This window comes from Salmo salar, unplaced genomic scaffold (genome assembly GCF_905237065.1).
Source record: "Salmo salar unplaced genomic scaffold, Ssal_v3.1, whole genome shotgun sequence".
In the NCBI taxonomy this organism is placed as follows: Eukaryota; Metazoa; Chordata; class Actinopteri; order Salmoniformes; family Salmonidae; genus Salmo; species Salmo salar.
The window spans coordinates 48,118-71,919 of NW_025548024.1; the positions used below are offsets into that span (position 1 = coordinate 48,118).

The 23,802-nt window shown below is 40.4% G+C and overlaps 1 pseudogene; it reads left to right on the plus strand.

Annotated features, from left to right (window-relative positions):
- The first annotated feature begins 837 nt into the window (after positions 1–837).
- LOC106561576 (tripartite motif-containing protein 16-like) lies at positions 838–12,868 on the plus strand (annotated as a pseudogene).
- The last annotated feature ends 10,934 nt before the right edge of the window (positions 12,869–23,802 follow it).

The following is a 23,802-nucleotide window of genomic DNA, read 5'->3' on the forward strand; positions in this document are numbered from 1 at the left end:
ATCAAGTTCATATTTATATCAAAAACCAGCTTTTTACATTAGCATGTGACGTTCAGAACTAGCATACCCCCGCAAACTTCCGGGAATTCGCTAACATTTTACTAAATTACTCACAATAAACGTTCACAAAAAGCATAACAATTATTTTAAGAATTATAGATACAGACCTCCTCTATGCACTCGATATGTCCAATTTTAAAATAGCTTTTTGGTGAAAGCACATTTTGCAATATTCTAAGTACATAGCCCAGGCATCACGGGCTCGCTATTTAGACACCCGGCAAGTTTAGCACTCACCATAATCATATTTACTATTATAAAAGTTTGATTACCTTTTGTTGTCTTCGTCAGAATGCACACCCAGGACTGCTACTTCAATAACAAATGTTGGTTTGGTCCAAAATAATCCATCGTTATATCCGAATAGCGGCGTTTTGTTCGTATGCGTTCCAGACACTATCCGAAATAGTAAAGAAGTGTCGCGCGCATGGCGCAATTCGTGACAATAAAATTCTAAATATTCCATTACCGTACTTCGAAGCATGTCAACCGCTGTTTAAAATCAATTTTTACGACATTTTTCTCGTAGAAAAGTGATAATATTCCGACAGGGAATCTCCTTTTCCGCAAACAGAGGAAAAAAATCCCAAAGGCGGGGGCGGTCGGGGTCACGCGCATAAGCCCAGTGTCCCTTGATCGGCCACTTGAGAAAGGCGATAATGTGTTTCAGCCTGGGGCTGGAATGACGACATTCTGTTTTTCCCGGGCTCTGAGAGCCTATGGAAGACGTGGGAAGTGTCACGTTAGAGCAGAGATCCTTAGTAAATGATAGAGATGGAAAAGAAGTTCAAGAAATGGTCAGACAGGCCACTTCCTGTAAAGGAATCTCTCAGGTTTTGACCTGCCATTTGAGTTCTGTTATACTCACAGGCACCATTCAAACAGTTTTAGAAAATTTAGGGTGTTTTCTATCCATATGTAATAAGTATATGCATATTCTAGTTACTGGGTAGGAGTGGTAACCAGATTAAATCGGGTACGTTTTTTATACAGCCGTGTCAATACTGCCCCCTATCCTAAACAGGTTAACAATTGTGCTTCACATAAAATTGTAATAGACAATAAATATTGTATTGGCATCCCCACAAGGGTTTAGTTAAGGACTCCGATGGGGTCGATCAATTTTATTTACTGTTGATGTTCGCTTATCATTGATTGGTGATATTAATTTGGTATTGATTGATTGATCTGGGATTGTTTATGCCTGTTTCTAGAATTTTGAATAAAATTGCTTTATTGTTCTGAAACACTGTGTCATCAAAGAGTCATACATGCATGGCGTTTTACTGTTTCTGAAAAAGACTGTATTCATTGAGGATTTTTTAACATCTTAGTTTATCGGGACCAGAGAGGCTGGTATAGAGGAACCTAACCAGAGACCCAACTATAGGTACTGAGAGGCTGGTATAGAGGAACCTGACCATAGACCCAACTATAGGTACTGAGAGGTTGGTATAGAGGAACCTAACCATAGACCCAACTATAGGTACTGAGAGGCTGGTATAGAGGAACCTAACCAGAGTCCCAACTATAGGTACTGAGAGGCTGGTATAGAGGAACCTAACCAGAGTCCCAACTATAGGTACTGAGAGCCTGGTATAGAGGCACCTAACCAGAGTCCCAACTATAGGTACTGAGAGGCTGGTATAGAGGAACCTAACCAGAGTCCCAACTATAGGTACTGAGAGGCTGGTATAGAGGAACCTAACCAGAGTCCCAACTATAGGTACTGAGAGGCTGGTATAGAGGAACCTAACCAGAGTCCCAACTATAGGTACTGAGAGGCTGGTATAGAGGCACCTAACCAGAGTCCCAACTATAGGTACTGAGAGGCTGGTATAGAGGAACCTAACCATAGACCCAACTATAGGTACTGAGAGGCTGGTATAGAGGAACCTAACCATAGACCCAACTATAGGTACTGAGAGGCTGGTATAGAGGAACCTAACCAGAGACCCAACTATAGGTACTGAGAGGCTGGTATAGAGGAACCTAACCAGAGACGCAACTATAGGTACTGAGAGGCTGGTATAGAGGAACCTAACCAGAGACCCAACTATAGGTACTGAGAGGCTGGTATAGAGGAACCTAACCAGAGACCCAACTATAGGTACTGAGAGGCTGGTATAGAGGAACCTAACCAGAGACCCAACTATAGGTACTGAGAGGCTGGTATAGAGGAACCTAACCAGAGACCTAACCATGTGACAATTAACATACCAAATGAACTGCAGAGCACACTGGGTATTATTATTGGTCTTGTTTCGGGACAGAGCTCATTAGAATAATACTTAACATGCTTTGCATATTATTAATTTTACATTTACATTTTAATCATTAAGCAGACACTCTTATCCAGAGAGACTTTCAATTAGTGCAGTCATCATAAGACAGCTAGGTGACAAAACAATATATTACAATCGTATCAAGTACATTTTCCCTCAACTAAGTATTTATCAACATACTTCCTTATCAAAGAAAGTCATACCTCCTTATCAAAGAAATCACACCCCCTCTACAAACAGAAAACACAGTCCAGTAGGAAGCCACTCCCTGTCCTCTGGTGTAGAGTTCCATGAAAAAAGTCATCTTTCACACTGAACAGAAAGTCATCTTTCACACTGCCATTGCTTAACCTACGGGAGAGAGCACCAACATGGCAGAGAATCAGGAACTGTTCTGTTGCTCCATCTGTCTGGATCTACTGAAGGATCCGGTGACTACTGCCTGTGGACACAGTTACTGTATGGGCTGTATTAAAGAAAGCTGGGATCAGGATGATCTGAAAGGTGTCTACAGCTGTCCTCAGTGCAGACAGACCTTTATCCCAAGACCTGTTCTGAACAGGAGCACTGTACTGGCTGAGGTGGTGGAGAAACTGAAGAAGACAGGACTCCAGGCTGCTCCCCCTCCTGCTCTGTGCTATGCTGGACCTGGAGATGTGGCATGTGATTCCTGCACTGGGACCAGAAAGCAGAAAGCCCTCATGTCCTGTCTGGTGTGTCTGGCCTCTTACTGTGAGACTCACCTCCAACCTCACAATGAATCTCCTGCTTTCAAAAAGCACAAGCTGATCAAAGCCACCGCACAACTACAGGAGAAGATCTGCTCTCATCATGACAAACTGCTGGAGGTTTACTGTCGTACCGATCAGCAGTGTATCTGTTATCTGTGTGCAATGGATGAACATAAAGGCCATGATACAGTGTCAGCTGCAGCAGAGAGGACTGAGAAACAGGTAAGACCAGAACAACTTGTTGGTAACTGTCTGATAAACAAAGAATTAAAGATACAGTAGAAACTAAGGCTGTTTGAATATAAGATCATTCAAATTAAATGGATCCTCAGCAGAACAAATATGAACACAAACCTTGAGTATATAGATATGTTAACCCAGATTCTCCAAATGTATCAGCATTTTCTAAAGTCAAACACGATTATCATTCTGAATTCCCTTTTATGAGTCCAAAGTTCAGTCTCAACCCCTTGATACATGTAGTCCTACCATAAAAACTATAATCATTCACATAGCAACATAATATAATATTGCAAAGGGACTTTGCAATGGGCCCTATGAGCCCTATGTCACATTACTATACTATTGATCTACTGGACAAATAAAGCTTGATAGCTCATTGAAGAGTGATTCTCCACAGAGGCAGCTGGGGATGAGTCAGCAGAAGGTCCAGCAGAGATTCCAGGAGAGAGAGAAGGAGCTGAAGGAGCTCCAACAGGCTGTGGAGTCTCTCAAGGTGAGTATTGTTGACCAGAGGAGACACACCATTTCACTTCTCTTCTCCAGTCAGAGAGAGGGAGAGACAGGCTCTTATCCAATCCTACGACCCCACTGTTGGTAACAGGCTGTCTGGACCCCTTTCAGAGAATTGACTGCTTAATGTAACTGACGGGATATGAACCCAGGTCTACTGCAGGAGAAACCAACATCTTGACCATTACACCAAGAGAACATTCCCTATTGGGCCGACACTGATTTAGAAGTCGCAGGCGGGGCTACCTCATCACATAACCATGAGTAACCATGACTGACTCATGTCCCCTATACATTAACATGGAGCTCTCTCTCTCTCAATTCAATTCAATTCAAAGATCTTTATTGGCATGGGAAACATATCTATACTATGCCAAAGCAAGTGAAGTAGATAATAAACAATCATGAATGAACAGTAAACATTACACAACATTTATTTTCAAAAGAATAGAGACATTTCAAATGTTATAATTCAAGAGCATACAGAGAGAACCGTGCGCCAGACTGAGTTCTGGAAGTGAAATGGAAATGAATGAGGGAGAGTTAAGTGAGGTAGATGGAGTGGAGAAGAGCTCAGAACCAGAGAAGTATTTGGTCATATGAGATTTGACTTCAGAAGAGTTACAGGTTGTGTTGAGTGGTGGTGTCCCGTCCTCCCAGGTCGTTGGCATGGTGCAGGAGCAGATAGGGTCAAAGTAGTGGAATGGGGTAGTGGGTTTTTAATGAGTGTAGGGTTAGTTGGCATGGTGCAGGAGCAGACAGGGTCAAAGTAGTGGAATTGGGTAGTGGGTTTTTAACCTGTTGGGGCTAGGGGGCAGTATTTGCACGGCCGGATAAAAAACGTACCCGATTTAATCTGGTTACTACTCCTGCCCAGTAACTAGAATATGCATATATCCTACTCACTCAGAAGGTAAGATATGCATATTATTATTGGCTTTGGATAGAAAACACCCTAAAGTTTCTAAAACTGTTTGAATGGTGTCTGTGAGTATAACAGAACTCATTTGGCAGGCCAAAACCTGAGAAGATTCCTTACAGGAAGTGGCCTGTCTGACCATTTCTTGCCCTCCTTGATCATCTCTAACCAAAACAGGGGATCTCTGGCATGGCGTGACACTTCCTACGGCTCCCATAGGCTCTCAGAAACCGGGAAAAAGCTGAATGACGTAATTCAAGGCCCAGGCTGAAACACACTAGCGCGTTTGGCAAGTGCTCTATCAGAGGGCCATAAGACTGAGGCTCGTGCATGAGGGGATAGCATGCTTTTACTTTCACTCTCTTTGTAATAAAAAACGATTTCCCGGTCGGAATTTTATCGTTTTTTAATGAGAAAAATTGCATAAAAATTGATTTTAAACAGCGGTTGACATGCTTCAAAGTACGGTAATGGAATATTTATACTTTTTTTGTCACGAAATGCGTCGTGCTCGTAACCCTTATTAACCTCTCTGGGCTAGGTGGCACCAAATCGTCCCACCTACGTAACAGCCAGTTGAATCCTGTGGCGCGATTTTCAAAACCTTTGAAATGCTATTACTTCAATTTCTCAAACATATGACTATTTTACAGCTATTTAAAGACAAGACTCTCGTTAATCTAACCACACTGTCCGATTTCAAAATCGGACATATCGAGTGCATAGAGGAGTTCTGTATCTATAATTCTTAAAATAATTGTTATGTTTTTTGTGAACGTTTATCGTGAGTAATTTAGTAAATTCACCGGAAGTGTTCGGTGGGAATGCTAGTCACATGCTAGTCACCTGCTAATGTAAAAAGCTGTTTTTTGATATAAATATGAACTTGATTGAACAGACATGCATGTATTGTGTAACATAATGTCCTAAGATTGTCATCTGATGAAGATCATCAAAGGTTAGTGCTGCATTTAGCTGTGGTTTGGGTTTATGTGACATTATATGCTAGCTTGAAAAATGGGTGTCTGATTATTTCTGGCTGGGTACTCTGCTGACATAATCTAATGTTTTGCTTTCGTTGTAAAGCCTTTTTGAAATCGGACAGTGTGGTTAGATTAACGAGAGTCTTGTCTTTAAAATGCTGTAAAATAGTCATATGTTTGAGAAATTGAGGTAATAGCATTTCTAAGGTATTTGAATAACGCGCCATGGGATTCAACTGGCTGTTGAGTAGGTGGAACGCAAGCGTCCCACCTAGCCCAGAGAGGTTAATGAGTGTAGGGTTAGTTGGCATGGTGCAGGAGCAGATAGGGTCAAAGTAGTGGAATGGGATAGTGGGTTATTAATGAGTGTAGGGTTAGTTGGAATGGTGCTATTTAGTATTATCATAGATTTATATTATAGTCCAGTTGGGGGCGGTAATGCAACATATTGGATGCCAACCGCCGTTAAACTCCAAAGAAGTAGAAAGGTTATATTATGTCTATGTACAGTGTTTTAACGATGTCTCTCTCTCTCATTCCAATACCTTTGTGGTAGTTGGTTGTGTGGGTCTCTGGTTATGAATGGGGTGCTGACAGACAATCGTTGATGGATATTTATAGAGCTCTGATCAGGACGACAATTGATTACGGGTGTATAGTTTATGGAACAGCAGCAAAGACTTAAGCTGGACAGAATCCAGTATATAGCTTTAAGGATATGTATTGGTGCATTTAAATCAACATCTGTATATGTCTTACTAGTGGAGGCAGGTGAGATGCCTTTGGGTGTACGGCGTAATAAATTGTCATTATCTTATTGGGTTGCAAGGCTGTGAGGTTGAGCATCCCACTGCTACTGTTCTAGATGACTGTTGGGAATATACTAGTAGACAAGGCAGTGGTTTTGGTTGGACAGTTGTAGGTATCAATGTTATTATGGAGAAATGAGAGAATGGGTGTAGTAGTGAGATTCTGCTGGGTCCCAGCACATTCAGGTGTGGAAGGGAATGAAAATGTACACCAGTTAGTTAAAAGAGCTTTACAACAAGATATAATATATATTAATGTTCCACAGGGTAGAGGTGATAGATGTGTGGCAGAAGAGATGGGACTCTGAGCACAAGAAACAGCATTTATATCTCCTCTAAAGGTCGGTGGACCAAGGTTCAAAGGTCAGATTAGGAAGGAAGAGGTGGTGTTTACTCGATTGTGTTTAGGACATTGTATATTGAACTGGTCCTTACATCTGGTTGACAGCATGTGAATGGTTTGTGTCTGGAGGGTATTGTCAATGAAACGGTGGAGCATGTGTTGCTATATTGTTGTAAGGATGTTGAAGAGAGGGAAAGATTGAAGTGTAGGGTCATTGAGGTTTGATGGGGTTGTGGGGGTTGGAAGGGTTTTGGGGGAAGGGGGAAGGGGGAGGGTCTAATAGAAGTTAGCAGGGCTCTTTTTTATTTTCTCAGAAGTACTGAGTTAGGTAGGAGGATTTAGAAATGTTGTAAACCGTGATTGAACACTCTCAGGCACAGTAGGTGGCGCCATGCACCTTTAACGTTGGTTTGCGGACCTCCATTATATCATAGAAGAAGAAGGTGTTGTGTGAGGGTTTTGTGGTTCCTGAGGAGGGCTACTATTCTTTTTGAGTATTTTCCAAATGTATTTTGTAGTTGTTAAGGGTTTATTTATTAGTTTCCACTGTTTATCGGTTAGAGTTGAGGGGGGAGTAGGGTAGTTTGTTTGGGAGGTGTGATGTCCTCAACCAAGTGGAGAAGAAACGCTGTCTCTTCAGGTGCGTTCTGGAGAATGTTGTGGAGGGACACTACATTTTTAACCACATTTAATGATGACTAGTTCATTGCATCCGCCAAGGAGGCCAGTTATATAATATTACCATATATCCCAGCTGTTTGCTGTAGTTTTGAAGTGAACGCGAAAAAGCGGATATTATTTTAGATGATGTTTCACCCTGCCAGCTCCTATTAGTTGTATTGAAAGTACAGGTCTTATTTTAGGTCATGTTTCACCCTGCCAGCTCCTATTAGTTGTATTGAAAAAACAGGTCTTATTTTAGGTCATGTTTCACCCTGCCAGCTCCTATTAGTTGTATTGAACACTGTGGCACCAACTCACCTTCTGAAAGTTCTATTCCCAGTCCATTGTTCTGCGTCACAATGTCAGCTTCACTGTTGTTATCAATGAGACCAGCCCGCGTTACCTGAGGTAAACCTACAAGGTTAACTTATTATTAACTAGGTTACAGCTACTTGGTGAGGAAGCTCACAGTTCACCTGGATACATGTTGTGGTGACTTACAGTGTTAGTGAGTAGAAGAGATGGACTCAAGCTAGCTACAGTTTTTCTCTTTAAATACCCTGAACCTAACAATCAATCAAATGTATTTATGAAGCCCTTTTTACATCAGCAGATGTCACAAAGTGCTGTACAGAAACTCTAACCCTACGAATAACCTATTTTAGCCTGAACCCTAATTCTAGGGTAGGGTAGCCAACAACTATTTTAGTAATAATATTATGTTAGTAAATACCATTTTACTACTAAATAACATTTGTTATTTTTTAAATAAAACCTATGTAAGCATTTTCTTTTTATTAGTTATTTTATTATATTTATTATTGCAAGGCAGAACACTTGATAAACAAGACTCATTTGTTTTATATGTTAAATGTGGTTTGAACTGGGTGACATAGTAACCTCTATGTGAAAGTCCAGCGATTGGCGTGGGACAGGTGGGGCAGGTTTGAGACTGATCTCTCTAATTAAATACACTTTATTTCTCAGCTGCCTCACCAATGTCTTTACGTGAATTAATAACTTTTAATTGGTAAATATTTCCAATAGATGACAGCATAAGACCACGTAGCATCAGTTATAGGCTACAAGCAGCAATATGATTGACATAAAATAGCATGCAACCAAAGACTATATGTCCCATGATTTTCTAAAATGGTCACTCATTACTTTACAGTTAGCTATATATCTCTTGTTAGTCCTGTGTTGCTTTTGGGTGATCAAAACAATATTAACTATAGCAGGTATTGAACCCTGGTCAAATAACCACTTGTCAGATGTGCTGACCTCAACCCTAGTAAACATGCATTATAACATCATGTTAATATGTCATATTGGGAGTAAACAGCCTCGGAATAGAAAAGACGATGCATCTTCCAGCCCGACAATAAATGACATCATGCAGCCCTCACGGTTAGTAAATGTACCTCAACATGCCCCTCTCTTGTGGGAGAAGGCAGTGTGCTCGCTGCTCGCAGACGGAACAAGCTTTTGGAGGGGCTTGTTGAGTTGGATACTTGTACTTGACGTAAACTAATCTGAACTGTTTTATGCTGCCATCTATTGGAATTATTTAGCAACTGCAGCACTACTGAATAAAGTGTATATCCTTACTAAAGTAGTAATTACTCAGAATTACAAAATATAAAGTGTTATAGTTAATTTTATCACTAACAGCCAAAAAATAACCATTTATAGCATAATGTAACTGACATAAACCAAAAACATCATACATTCAGTTAATTATATATAAATATATATATTTAGATTGGTGACATTATCTGCCAAAGTAAAACTCCTTAACATATAAACACAGACACTGGACACAGACACTGAAAATGAGCTTTTTTAATATAATCTGTTAGCTCTCAAAAGAGCCTTTGCTTTGCTGAGCAGTTTTCAGGAGTGTGCTGCCTGCCTGCCTTCAGAGGAGTCTGTCTGTGAAAAATGAAAAGTTAATAAGTTACTGCCACGCTTTTTATATTTTAAATGTAACCTTTATTTAACCAGGGAAGTCAGTTAAGAACAAATTCTTATTTTCAATGACGGCCTACCAGGGAACAGTGGGTTAACTGCCTTGTTCAGGGGCAGAACGACAGATTTGTACCTTGTCAACTCGGGGATTCATTCGAGCAACCTTTCGGTTACTGGCAAAATGATCTAACCACTAGACTACCTGCTACCCGGTCAAACACTATAACCACTACACTACCTGCTGCCCTTTCACAGAGGTCTAGTTTACGTTTACATGTGAGTCATTTAGCAGACACTCTTTTCCAGAGCCACTAGGTTTAAGAGCCCAAATCTGCCTAAAAAAGCCTATTTACAGATTTTTCACCTAGTCGGCTCGGGGATTCGAACCAGCCACCTTTCAGTTACTGCCCAACGTTCTTAACCGCTAGATTACAAACCACTAAATGTTAAACACAAAGTCAAATGGTAGTAGATAAATGGTAAGCTGGTTAAATAAAAGACTGCTGTTATAACTTTCAGACTGCCATTGTTTTGGGGAAAGAGGGACATGTCTATTTCTCCAATTATCTGTAATAGATGTATTTATGTTAATGGTTTGAAGTTCTACACCATTTTAATCAGGATAACCTATTATCTCCTCTTTCTAGTGACATAAGGTTGGGCAGCGTCCTCTGCTGTCATCGATCACTAGACCAGAAATAGTCAGAAGTTGCCCGTTTTTTCCTACTTCCTGGTAATGCAGACATAAACACACTTGGCACCATCGAGGTGCGGATGTTTACTTTCTACACCAGTTGTTATTTTTCAGTTTGGTCCTAAGAATAGGTTTCAGTGGTCAAATAAAAAGGTAGACATTTTTGGTGCCATTTAGGGAAATGGAATTCTAAGGATCATTACAGTCAGAAGAGGCTCTGTGAAGGTTAGTTTCAATTCATTTGCTATGGCCTCGCTAGTGTTCCAGCTCAGACAATGTTCTTTGGCCGTTTTGACTCGTTCTATTGTCCAGCCTACTAGGACTCAGGGGCAAAGGCTGGGTCTAGCTCTGCTACGGGACAGGCTACTGGAGGGGGGACCAGGAGGGAGGAGAGTAGAGCAGGGCCAAGCGGTGTTCTGTACCTGCCTGTCCAGGAGGGGGACAAGGCCTGGTGGACCTGGAGAGCAGAGGGGCAGCGTTCTGACTCAATGAGGTGCAGAGGCTACTGTACCTACTGTCTCTCTCTTTCTCTCTGTCTCTCTCTCTGTCTCTCTCTCTGTCTCTCTCTTTCTCTGTCTCTCTGTCTCTCTCTTTCTCTGTCTCTCTCTCTTTCTCTGTCTCTCTCTCTCTCTCTCTCTCTCTCTCTCTCTCTCTCTCTCTCTCTCTCTCTCTCTCTCTCTCTCTCTCTCTCTCTCTCTCTGTCTCTCTCTGTCTCTCTCAACAGCGCTCTGCACAGTCAGCAGTGGAGGACAGTGATCAGATCTTTACTGAGCTGATCCGCTCCATTGAGAGAATGAGATCTGAGGTGAAGGAGCTGATCAGAGCCCAAGAGAAGGCTCAAGTGAGTCAAGCTGAAGGACTCCTGGAGCAACTGATGTAGGAGATAGCTGAGCTGAGGAAGAGAAGCACTGAGCTGGAGCAGCTCTCACACACAGAGGATCACATCCATTTCCTCCAGGTAACTAAACTGCCTTGTTACATGTGATATGAAATTAACTTAATGTGAAACTATTCATCTCAATCATTATGTTGTCCTGTCTGTCTCTCTGTCCATGTCTCTCTTTATCTGTCCGTCTCTCTCTCTCTCTCTCTGTCTCTCTCTCTCTCTCTCTCTCTCTCTCTCTCTCTGTCCCCTCTCTCTCTCTCTCTCTCTCTCTCTCTCTCTCTCTCTCTCTCTCTCTGTCCCCCTCTCTCTCTCTCTGTCCCCCTCTCTCTCTCTCTATCCTCCTCTCTCTCTGTCACCCTCTCTCTCTCTCTCTGTCCCCCTCTCTCTCTCTCTCTCTCTGTCCCCTCTCTCTCTCTCTCTCTGTCCCCCTCTCTCTCTGTCCCCCTCTTTCTCTGTCCCCCTCTTTCTCTGTCCCTCTCTCTCTCTGTCCCCCTCTCTCTCTGTCTCTCTGTCCCCCTCTCTCTCTCTCTGTCCCCCCTCTCTCTCTCTCTCTGTCCCTCTCTCTCTCTCTCTGTCCGTCCCTCTCTCTCTCTCTCTCTCTGTCCCCCTCTCTCTCTCTCTCATTCTCTGTCTCTCTCTGTCTCTCTCTCTCTCCAGAGTTATCAGTCTCTCTCCAGTATCAGTGTATCTTCAGAATTACCCAGCATCGTTGTCCGTCCTCTTCAGTACTTTGGAGATGTGAGTAAGACTGTGTCTGAACTGAGAGAGAAACTAGAATACTTCCTTAAAGGAGAATGGACCAAGATCTCCACTATAGGTGTGTTGAAAACAATAAGAACATCAACTTTAGACCATTGAAAGTTCCCTACTAGTCATATACATGTGGAATATGGTATGATGATAACATTCCCACTCTCTGTCAATGTGTTTGTGTGTCTGTAGTGAATATAGTGGATGTTGTACTGCCTCCAGAGCCCAAGACCAGAGAACAGTTGTTACAATGTGAGTCTCTTTATTGTGAAGTAACTAACAGTCTCTTTTTACTGACACTCCTAACAATCCCTCTAGAAATATATAGCAATAGTAGATCTAATCAAAGACTGGGTATCTATCTGACTCCTCATATTTCTCTGATTTGATCTCTGCTGTGCTCTAATCAAAGACAGGGTAGATACAGTTTCTGACTTAACTTATTGTTCTGACTCCCCTCATTGGTCTCTGCTCTGCTCTTCTCCCAGATTCCTGTCAGCTCACACTGGACCCAAACACAGCACACACCCGCCTCTCTCTGTCTGAAGGGAACAGAAAGGTGACCTTTACATACCAAGTCCAACCATATCCTGACCATCCAGACAGATTCACCAACATCTACCAGGTTCTGTGTAGAGAGGGTCTGTCTGGACGCTGTTACTGGGAGGTGGAGTGGAGTGGGGAGTGGGTTTATACAGCAGTCTCATATAAAGACATCAGCAGAACAGGGTCAGATAATGGATTTGGACACAATAACAAGTCTTGGAGTTTAGAGTACTGTAGAGGTGATTATTGTTTCAGACAAAATAATGTTGGGACTAAAGTATCAGGCCCTCAGTCCTCCAGAGTAGGAGTGTACCTGGATCACAAGGCAGGTACTCTGTCCTTCTACAGTGTCTCTGACACAATGACCCTCCTCCACAGAGTCCAGACCACATTCACTCAGCCCCTCTATCCTGGGTTTTGGCTCTATGTAGGAGGTACTGCTGAGCTGGTTAAACTGTAGTAGGGTCCACATAGATACTAGTCATGCTGGTGTAGTCTATAGCTGAGCTGGTTAAACTGTAGTAGGGTCCACATAGATACTAGTCATGCTGTTGTAGTCTATAGCTGAGCTGGTTAAACTGTAGTAGGGTCCACATAGATACTAGTCATGCTGGTGTAGTCTATAGCTGAGCTGGTTAAACTGTAGTAGGGTCCACATAGATACTAGTCATGCTGGTGTAGTCTATAGCTGAGCTGGTTAAACTGTAGTAGGGTCCACATAGATACTAGTCATGCTGGTGTAGTCTATAGCTGAGCTGGTTAAACTGTAGTAGGGTCCACATAGATACTAGTCATGCTGGTGTAGTCTATAGCTGAGCTGGTTAAACTGTAGTAGGGTCCACATAGATACTAGTCATGCTGGTGTAGTCTATAGCTGAGCTGGTTAAACTGTAGTAGGGTCCACATAGATACTAGTCATGCTGGTGGTGATGGTCCCCAGATGTGATGATTCATTCTACTCTGTTTTATGTACAATGATTTAACTGATTTCATCTTCAGATGTTCTGAATTAAAATAAACATTCAATGTATTCATATTTATTATAGTGCAATGTTTTAATCTTGTCCATTTCCATGAATCATGATGTATGGTGTTGATGTATATTGGTTGTCATTCAGAACCATTGATATGTTTTCTCAGTTAGTTCTCTGTCTCTATGTAATTCTCCTCAGTATCATTGATCAGCTTGTAGGCTCGGCCCTAATTAATGTGTTCTCTGTCACCTGGAGCTGCATGGACAATGGTCCAGGAACAAAAGGACAATTCAGGACTAGTCAGCTGGAATCACTTACTTTCTACTAAAGTATATGGTCTGGTTTCCCAGACACAGATTAATCCTAGTCCTGGACTAAAAAGTATGTTCAATGTAGATGTCCAGGAAACCGGCCCTAAATGTGTCATCTTTCATCCTCCCATACTGCTCAGTCCAGCAACATTAAACCTGTCCAGCTGGTGGTGGTATTGACCAAACAATAAAACCAGCAGATATCTTGACTTGCCACTCAGTATATCAGTAATGTTCAGAATAGTACTTTAATATCATTGGAGATTGGTGGTCTTTTTAATCCACTATCCAGAGTCAGGAACAGATGAATTTAGGTCTGCTACTGTTCAGTGATTAAATATGATTTATGGTGCTGGGAAATAAAAAATACAACACTAAACTTCATCTAGTAATAGTTTTCCTTTGTTATTTATTCCAAGGTGTGTCTTTAACCTCTATGGGCTAGGTGGGACGCAAGCGTCCCACCCGTGGTGCACTCCATCAACAGCAGGTGCATTTCAAGAGCAGCAAATTTGAAACCAAATAAATGTCAAAATTCAAATTTTTCAAACATACAACTATCTTACACCCTTTGAAAGATAAACATCTCCTTAACCTGTTAGGGCTAGGGGGCAGCATTTGCACGTCTGGATAAAAAAATGTACCCGATTTAATCTGGTTACTAATCCTACCCAGTAACTAGAATATGCATATACTTATTATATATGGATAGAAAACACTCTAAAGTTTCTAAAACTGTTTGAATGGTGTCTGTGAGTATAACAGAACTCATTTGGCAGGCAAAACCCTGAGACATTTTCTGACAGGAAGTGGATACCTGATGTGTTGTATTACCTTTAAACCTATCCCATTGAAAAACACAGGGGCTGAGGAATATTTTGGCACTTCCTATTGCTTCCACTAGATGTCACCAGCCTTTACAAAGTGTTTTGAGTCTTCTGGAGGGAGATCTGACCGAACAAGAGCCATGGAACGATGATGTCCCATTAGACACCTGGCGCGAGTTCATGTTGGGTACCCTCGTTCCAATACGTTATAAAAGAGTATGCATTCGTCCACCTTGAATATTATTCATGTTCTGGTTAAAAAAGGCCCTAATGATTTATGCTATACAACGTTTGACATGTTTGAACGAACGTAAATATATTTTTCCCCTCGTTCATGACGAGAAGTCCGGCTGGCTTAGATCATGTGCTAACAAGACGGAGATTTTTGGACATAAATGATGAGCTTTTTTGAACAAAACTACATTCGTTATGGACCTGTGATACCTGGAAGTGACATCTGATGAAGAGAATCAAAGGTAATGGATTATTTACATAGTATTTTCGATTTTAGATCTCCCCAACATGACGTCTAGTCTGTATCGCAACGCGTATTTTTCTGGGCGCAGTGCTCAGATTATTGCAAAGTGTGATTTCCCAGTAAGGTTATTTTTAAATCTGGCAAGTTGATTGCGTTCAAGAGATGTAAATCTATAATTCTTTAAATGACAATATAATATTTTACCAATGTTTTCTAATTTTAATTATTTAATTTGTGACGCTGACTTGACTGCCGGTTATTGGAGGAAACGATTTCCTCAACATCAATGCCATATTAAAACGCTGTTTTTGGATATAAATATGAACTTGATAGAACTAAAAATGCATGCATTGTCTAACATAATGTCCTAGGAGTGTCATCTGATGGAGATTGTAAAAGGTTAGTGCATCATTTTAGCTGGTTTTATGGTTTTGGTGACCCTGTCTTTGAATCGACAAAACATTACACACAACTCTTGTAAATGTACTGTCCTAACATACTCTAAATTTATGCTTTCGCCGTAAAACCTTTTTGAAATCGTAAAACGTGGTTAGATTAAGGAGATGTTTATCTTTCAAAGGGTGTAAAATAGTTGTATGTTTGAAAAATTTGAATTTTGACATTTATTTGGATTCAAATTTGCCGCTCTTGAAATGCACCTGCTGTTGATGGAGTGCACCACGGGTGGCACGCTAGCGTCCCACCTAGCCCATAGAGGTTAACCTCTATGGGACCGGCGGGACGAATTCGTCCCACCTACGTAACATCCACTGCCAGCCTGTGGCGCGATTTTCAAAATCTTCAAAATCCTATTACTTCAATTTCTCAAACATATGACTATTTTACAGCCATTTAAAGATAAGACTCTCGTTAATCTAACCACACTGTCCGATTTCAAAAGGCTTTACAACGAAAGCAAAACATTAGATTATGTCAGCAGAGTACCAAGCCAGAAATAATCAGACACCCATTTTTCAAGCCAGCATATAATGTCACCAAAACCCAGAAGACAGCTAAATGCAGCACTCACCTTTGATGATCTTCATCAGATGACAACCCTAGGACATTATGTTATACAATACATGCATGTTTTGTTCAATCAAGTTCATATTTATATCAAAAACCAGCTTTTTACATTAGCATGTGACGTTCAGAACTAGCATACCCCCGCAAACTTACGGGAATTCGCTAACATTTTACTAAATTACTCACGATAAACGTTCACAAAAAGCATAACAATTATTTTAAGAATTATAGATACAGACCTCCTCTATGCACTCGATATGTCCGATTTTAAAATAGCTTTTTGGTGAAAGCACATTTTGCAATATTCTAAGTATATAGCCCAGGCATCACGGGCTCGCTATTTAGACACCCGGCAAGTTTAGCACTCACCATAATCATATTTACTATTATAAAAATGTCATTACCTTTTGTTGTCTTCGTCAGAATGCACACCCAGGACGTCTACTTCAATAACAAATGTTGGTTTGGTCCAAAATAATCCATCGTTATATCCGAATAGCGGCGTTTTGTTCGTGCGTTCCAGACACTATCCGAAATAGTAAAGAAGTGTCGCGGCTTGGCGCAATTCCTGACAATAAAATTCAAAGTATTCAATTGCCGTACGTCGAAGCATGTCAACCGCTGTTTAAAATCAATTTTTACGTCATTTTTCTCGTAGAAAAGCGGTAAAATTCCGACAGGGAATCTCCTTTTCGGCAAACAGAGGAAAAAATCCCAAAGGCGGGGGCGGTCGGGGTCACGCGCATAAGCTAGTGTCTCTTGATGGGCCACTTGAGAAAGGCGATAATGTGTTTCAGCCTGGGGCTGGAATGACGACATTCTCTTTTTTCCCGGGCTATGAGAGCCTATGGACGACGTGGGAAGTGTCACGTTAGAGCAGAGATCCTTAGTAAATGATAGAGATGGCAAAGAAGTTCCAGAAATGGTCAGACAGGCCACTTCCTGTAAAGGAATCTCTCAGGTTTTGACCTGCCATTTGAGTTCTGTTATACTCACAGACACCATTCAAACAGTTTTAGAAAATTTAGGGTGTTTTCTATCCATATGTAATAAGTATATGCATATTCTAGTTACTGAGTAGGAGTGGTAACCAGATTAAATCGGGTATGTTTTTATCCAGCCGTGTCAATGCTGCCCCCTAGCCCTAACAGGTTAACCTCTTGGGGCTAGGTGGGACGCTAGCGTGCCACCTGTGGTGCACTCCATCAACAGCAGGTGCATTTCAAGAGCGGCAAATTTGAATCCAAATAAATGTCAAAATTCAAATTTTTCAAAAATACAACTATGTTACACCATTTGAAAGATAAACATCTCCTTAATCTAACCACGTTTTACGATTTCAAAAAGGTTTTACGGCGAAAGCATAAATTTAGAGTATGTTAGGACAGTACATTTACAAGAGTTGTGTGTAATGTTTTGTCAAGTCAAAGACAGGGTCACCAAAACCATAAAACCAGCTAAAATGATACACTAACCTTTTACAATCTCCATCAGATGACACTCCTAGGACATTATGTTAGACAATGCATGCATTTTTAGTTCTATCAAGTTCATATTTATATACAAAAACAGCGTTTTACTATGGCATTGATGTTGAGGAAATCGTTTCCCTCCAATAACCGGCAGTCAAGTCAGCGTCAGAAATTAAATAATTAAAATTAGAAAACATTGGTAAAATATTATATTGTCATTTAAAGAATTATAGATTTACATCTTTTGAACGCAATCAACTTGCCAGATTTAAAAATAACCTTACTGGGAAATCACACTTTGCAATAATCTGAGCACTGTGCCCAGAAAAATACGCGTTGCGATACAGACTAGAGCGTCATGTTGGGGAGATCTAAAATCGAAAATACTATGTAAATAATCCATTACCTTTGATTCTCTTCATCAGATGTCACTTCCAGGTATCACAGGTCCATAACGAATGTAGTTTTGTTCAAAAAAGCTCATCATTTATGTCCAAAAATCTCCGTCTCGTTAGCACATGATGTAAGCCAGCCGGACTTCTCGTCATGAACGAGGGGAAAAAATATATTTCCGTTCGTTCAAACATGTCAAACGTTGTATAGCATAAATCATTAGGGCCTTTTTAACCAGAACATGAATAATATTCAAGGTGGACGAATGCATAGCCTTTTATAACGTATTGGAACGAGGGTACCCAACATGAAGTAGCGCGCCAGGTGTCTAATGGGACATCACCGTTCCATGGCTCTTGTTCGGTCAGATCTCCCTCCAGAAGACTCAAAACACTTTGTAAAGGCTGGTGACATCTAGTGGAAGCAATAGGAAGTGCCAAAATATTCCTAAACCCCTGTGTTTTTCAATGGGAGAGGTTTAAACTCAATACAACACATCAGGTATCCACTTCCTGTCAGAAAATGTCTCAGGGTTTTGCCTGCCAAATGAGTTCTGTTATACTCACAGACACCATTCAAACAGTTTTGGAAACTTTAGAGTGTTTTCTATCCATATATAATAAGTATATGCATATTCTAGTTACTGGGTAGGATTAGTAACCAGATTAAATCGGGTACATTTTTTTTATCCAGACGTGCAAATGCTGCCCCCTAGACCCAACAGGTTAATCTATCCACGTTGTCCGATTTCAAAAAGGTTTTACGGCGAAAGCATAAAGTTAGATTATGTTAGGAGAGTACATTGACAATAGCTGTGTGTAATGTTTTGTCAATTCAAAGACAGGGTCACCAAAACCATAAAACCAGCTAAAATGATGCACTAACCTTTTACAATCTCCATCAGATGACACTCCTAGGACATTATGTTAGACAATGCATGCATTTTTAGTTCTATCAAGTTCATATTTATATCCAAAAACAGCGTTTTACTATGGCATTGATGTTGAGGAAATCGTTTCCCTCCAATAACCGGCAGTCAAGTCAGCACCACAAATTAAATAATTAAAATTAGAAAACATTGGTAAAATATTATATTGTCATTTAAAGAATTATAGATTTACATCTCTTGAACGCAATCAACTTGCCAGATTTAAAAATAACCTTACTGGGAAATCACACTTTGCAATAATCTGAGCACTGCGCCCAGAAAAATACTTGTTGCGATACAGACTAGCCGCCATGTTGGGGAGATCTAAAATCGAAAATATTATGTAAATAATCCATTACCTTTGATTCTCTTCATCAGATGTCACTTCCAGGTATCACAGGTCCATAACGAATGTAGTTTTGTTCAAAAAAGCTCATCATTTATGTCCAAAAATCTCCGTCTTGTTAGCACATGATCTAAGCCCGCCGGACTTCACTTCATGAACGAGGGGAAAAAATATATTTACGTTCGTTCAAACATGTCAAACGTTGTATAGCATAAATCATTAGGGCCTTTTTAACCAGAACATGAATAATATTCAAGGTGGACGAATGCATTCTCTTTTATAACGTATTGGAACGAGGGTACCCAACATGAACTCGCGCCAGAGTCTAATCGGCCATCACCGTTCCATGGCTCTTGTTCGGTCAGATCTCACAGTAAAAGACTCAAAACACTTTGTAAAGGCTGGTGACATCTAGTGGAAGCAATAGGAAGTGCCAAAATATTCCTCAGCCCCTGTGTTTTTCAATGGCATAGGTTTAAAGGTAATACAACACATCAGGTATCCACTTCCTGTCAGAAAATGTCTCAGGGTTTTGCCTGCCAAATGAGTTCTGTTATACTCACAGACACCATTCAAACAGTTTTAGAAACTTTAGGGTGTTTTCTATCCATATATAATAAGTATATGCATATTCTAGTTACTGGGTAGGATTAGTAACCAGATTAAATCGGGTACATTTTTTTATCCAGCCGTGCAAATACTGCCCCCTAGCCCTAACAGGTTAACTTGTAAATGGATTGTGTGGAGGTGAGCTAGTGGTGTGGGTGAATATTCCAGTTGTGTTTAGGCATCTTCATGTCTGACATCCCCCAGTTCTGTTCAGACCCATTGAACTGGGTCACATTCTAAATGGTGACTTGTATTGATAGTCAATACTGGACCTAACTGTGGTTAACCAGATTGGAGGGGTTCTGATCACATATTCCCTCATCTCCACAACTTTACCTGATGTTCTCTCTCTGCCTCTGTGTGTGTGTGTGTGTGTGTGTGTGTGTGTGTGTGTGTGTGTGTGTGTGTGTGTGTGTGTGTGTGTGTGTGTGTGTGTGTGTGTGTGTGTGCGTGTGCGTGTGCGTGTGTGTGTGTGTGTGTGTGTGTGTGTGTGTGTGTGTGTGTGTGTGTGTGTGTGTATAGAAAGCAGACAACCTCAATATGGTTTAATTCCTGTAGTTTATCAGAACACATGGGATGTGTAACAATTCTCTCTCCTTTCTAAGTGTGAACTTGTCCACTTCCCTTCATGGATTTAAAAGGAAATGACTGGTATATGTAAACTCCCTCTACTCCATGTCAACACCAATCCAATGCTTTTACACTTGTGAGGAGTAGTGAAGGAAAGCTACACTTCAGGAGGAAGGAGAGATTATTGGGACGCCCCCATGGAGAGATGATAGAGGGATGTGAAACAGGAGAGAGGTCATGGATCACTGGAAAATGAAGCTACATTTCACAACTCTTAGTACAAACTGAAAACATGAATCACTCTGTAAGGAGCCCTCAGAGAGGTGGACATCAGAGAGATGGAAGCAGGCGGCAGGGAACTGTTGTATCTCATGAAGTCCGGTCCATCGTCGTTGATCATGTGGTAAACAGAGGTCTTACCATGACAGAGGCTGACACATTAGTTCACCCCAATCTGAAAAGATCATCTGGCAAATTCCATCATGAGAACATTTCGCTAAGAAAAACGGTAAGTCAGCCGGATGTGCACTATGCTTTACCATTACATTTACAGGAAATTACATATTGTAATGCATGTAAATTCACTAAACATGTTCCAGTGTTGTTCCAGTATGATCTATTGACTGTAAACTCTGTTCTACCCTCAGAATAGACAGAAGACCCCATGGTGGTGGTCGTGTGCTGACTGACCAGCAGGAGTGGACAGTGGAGGAAATGGTGAGGGACAGGAATGACCTACTGACCAGTAGGAGTGGACAGTGGAGGAAATGGTGAGGGACAGGAATGACCTACTGACCAGCAGGAGTGGACAGTGGAGGAAATGGTGAGGGACAGCAATGACATACGGCTGTCTGAAATAAAGCAGGCCATTGAGGAGAATGAAGACACCTTTGTCAACGTGGCATCCATCAGCCTACCATCAATCTCCCGCCTTTTGAAGAGACACCAGGTATCTATGAAACACATTTACCTGGTGCCTTTGAGAAACAACGACCAGGTGAAACAACTGCAGGCCGAGTATTTTATTATTAATGGGAACGAGTATGTTCAGGTACAGCACTACATACTGTATACTATTCAGGTACATCACTATATACTGTATACTATTCAGGTACAGCACTATATACTGTATACTATTCAGGTACAGGTACATCACTATATACTGTATACTATTCAGGTACATCACTATATACTGTATACTATTCAGGTACAGCACTATGTACTGTATACTATTCAGGTGCATCACTATATACTGTATACTATTCAGGTGCATCACTATATACTGTATACTATTCAGGTACAGCACTATATACTGTATACTATTCAGGTACAGCACTATATACTATATACTATTCAGGTACATCACTAAATACTGTATACTATTCAGGTACATCACTATATACTGTATACTGTTCAGGTACAGCACTATATACTGTATACTATTCAGGTACAGCACTATATACTGTATACTATTCAGGTACATCACTATATACTGTATACTATTCAGGTTCAGGTACAGCACTATATACTGTATACTGTTCGGGTACAGCACTATATACTGTATACTATTCAGGTACAGCACTATATACTGTATACTATTCAGGTACATCACTATATACTGTATACTATTCAGGTTCAGGTACATCACTATATACTGTATACTATTCAGGTACAGGTACATCACTATATACTGTATACTATTCAGGTACAGCACTATATACTGTATACTATTCAGGTACAGCACTATATACTGTATACTATTCAGGTTTAGGTACATCCCTATATACTGTATACTATTCAGGTTCAGGTACAGCACTATAGACTATATACTATTCAGGTACAGCACTATATACTGTATACTATTCAGGTTTATGTACATCACTATATACTGTATACTATTCAGGTTCAGGTACATCACTATATACTGTATACTATTCAGGTACAGCACTATATACTGAATACTATTCAGGTTCAGGTACAGCACTATATACTGTATACTATTTAGGTACATCACTATATACTGTATACTATTCAGGTACAGCACTATATACTGTATACTATTCAGGTACATCACTATATACTGTATACTATTCAGGTACATCACTATATACTATATACTATTCAGGTACATCACTATATACTGTATACTATTCAGGTTCAGGTACAGCACTATATACTGTATACTATTCAGGTACATCACTATATACTGTATACTATTCAGGTACATCACTATATACTGTATACTCTTCAGGTTCAGGTACAGCACTATAAACTCTATACTATTCAGGTACAGCACTATATACTGTATACTATTCAGGTTCAGGTACAGCACTGTATACTATTCAGGTACATCACTATATACTGTATACTATTCAGGTACAGCACTATATACTGTATACTATTCAGGTTCAGGTACAGCACTGTATACTATTCAGGTACATCACTATATACTGTATACTATTCAGGTACAGCACTATATACTGTATACTATTCAGGTTCAGGTACAGCACTGTATACTATTCAGGTACATCACTATATACTGTATACTATTTAGGTACATCACTATATACTGTATACTATTCAGGTACATCACTATATACTGTATACTATGCAGGTACAGGTACATCACTATATACTGTATACTATTCAGGTACATCACTATATACTGTATACTATTCAGGTTCAGGTACAGCACTGTATACTATTCAGGTACATCACTATATACTGTATACTATTCAGGTACATCACTATATACTGTATACTATTCAGGTACATCACTATATACTGTATACTATTCAGGTACAGGTACATCACTATATACTGTATACTATTCAGGTACAGGTACATCACTATATACTGTATACTATTCAGGTACAGGTACATCACTATATACTGTATACTATTCAGGTACAGGTACAGCACTATATACTATATAGTTGTTAGAGCCGATTCGGACATATTTGTATAAAAGACAGAACATTCAGAGCTCCATGTACATTTGTGTAAATATATAAATATGAATGTATATGATGAAATTTTAGGTACGTACCTTTTATGATTTATTTTTACCTGCTTGAGATATATTCATTTGTTGTTAGTGTAACTTAGTTTTTGCCCCCCCCCTCTTGCCCATTCATTGTACTGCAGTAAGTGTGTTAGGATAAAGGCAGGAAGTTGGGCCTTCGTGGGGGAGGAGTCCTTGCTAGATGCCAGAGCGGTATAGTTTTTTGACCATACAGACAGGTCATATTATGTATCTTCCATATCAAGTAATCTATGCTTTAAGTTGATTGGATAATCATTTTTGATTGAATAAACATTTTTGTTGCACCATATCCCTGGATGTCATTGAATGTTTGGCCGTTTGGAAACCTTGAGTGTGGACTGTATGCGTACCAAACAACCCCGCTTCAGGCTTGGGCAGTGGCTATGGTCAAGAGGAAAGGAAGCCACTACACATACTGTAGTTCAGATA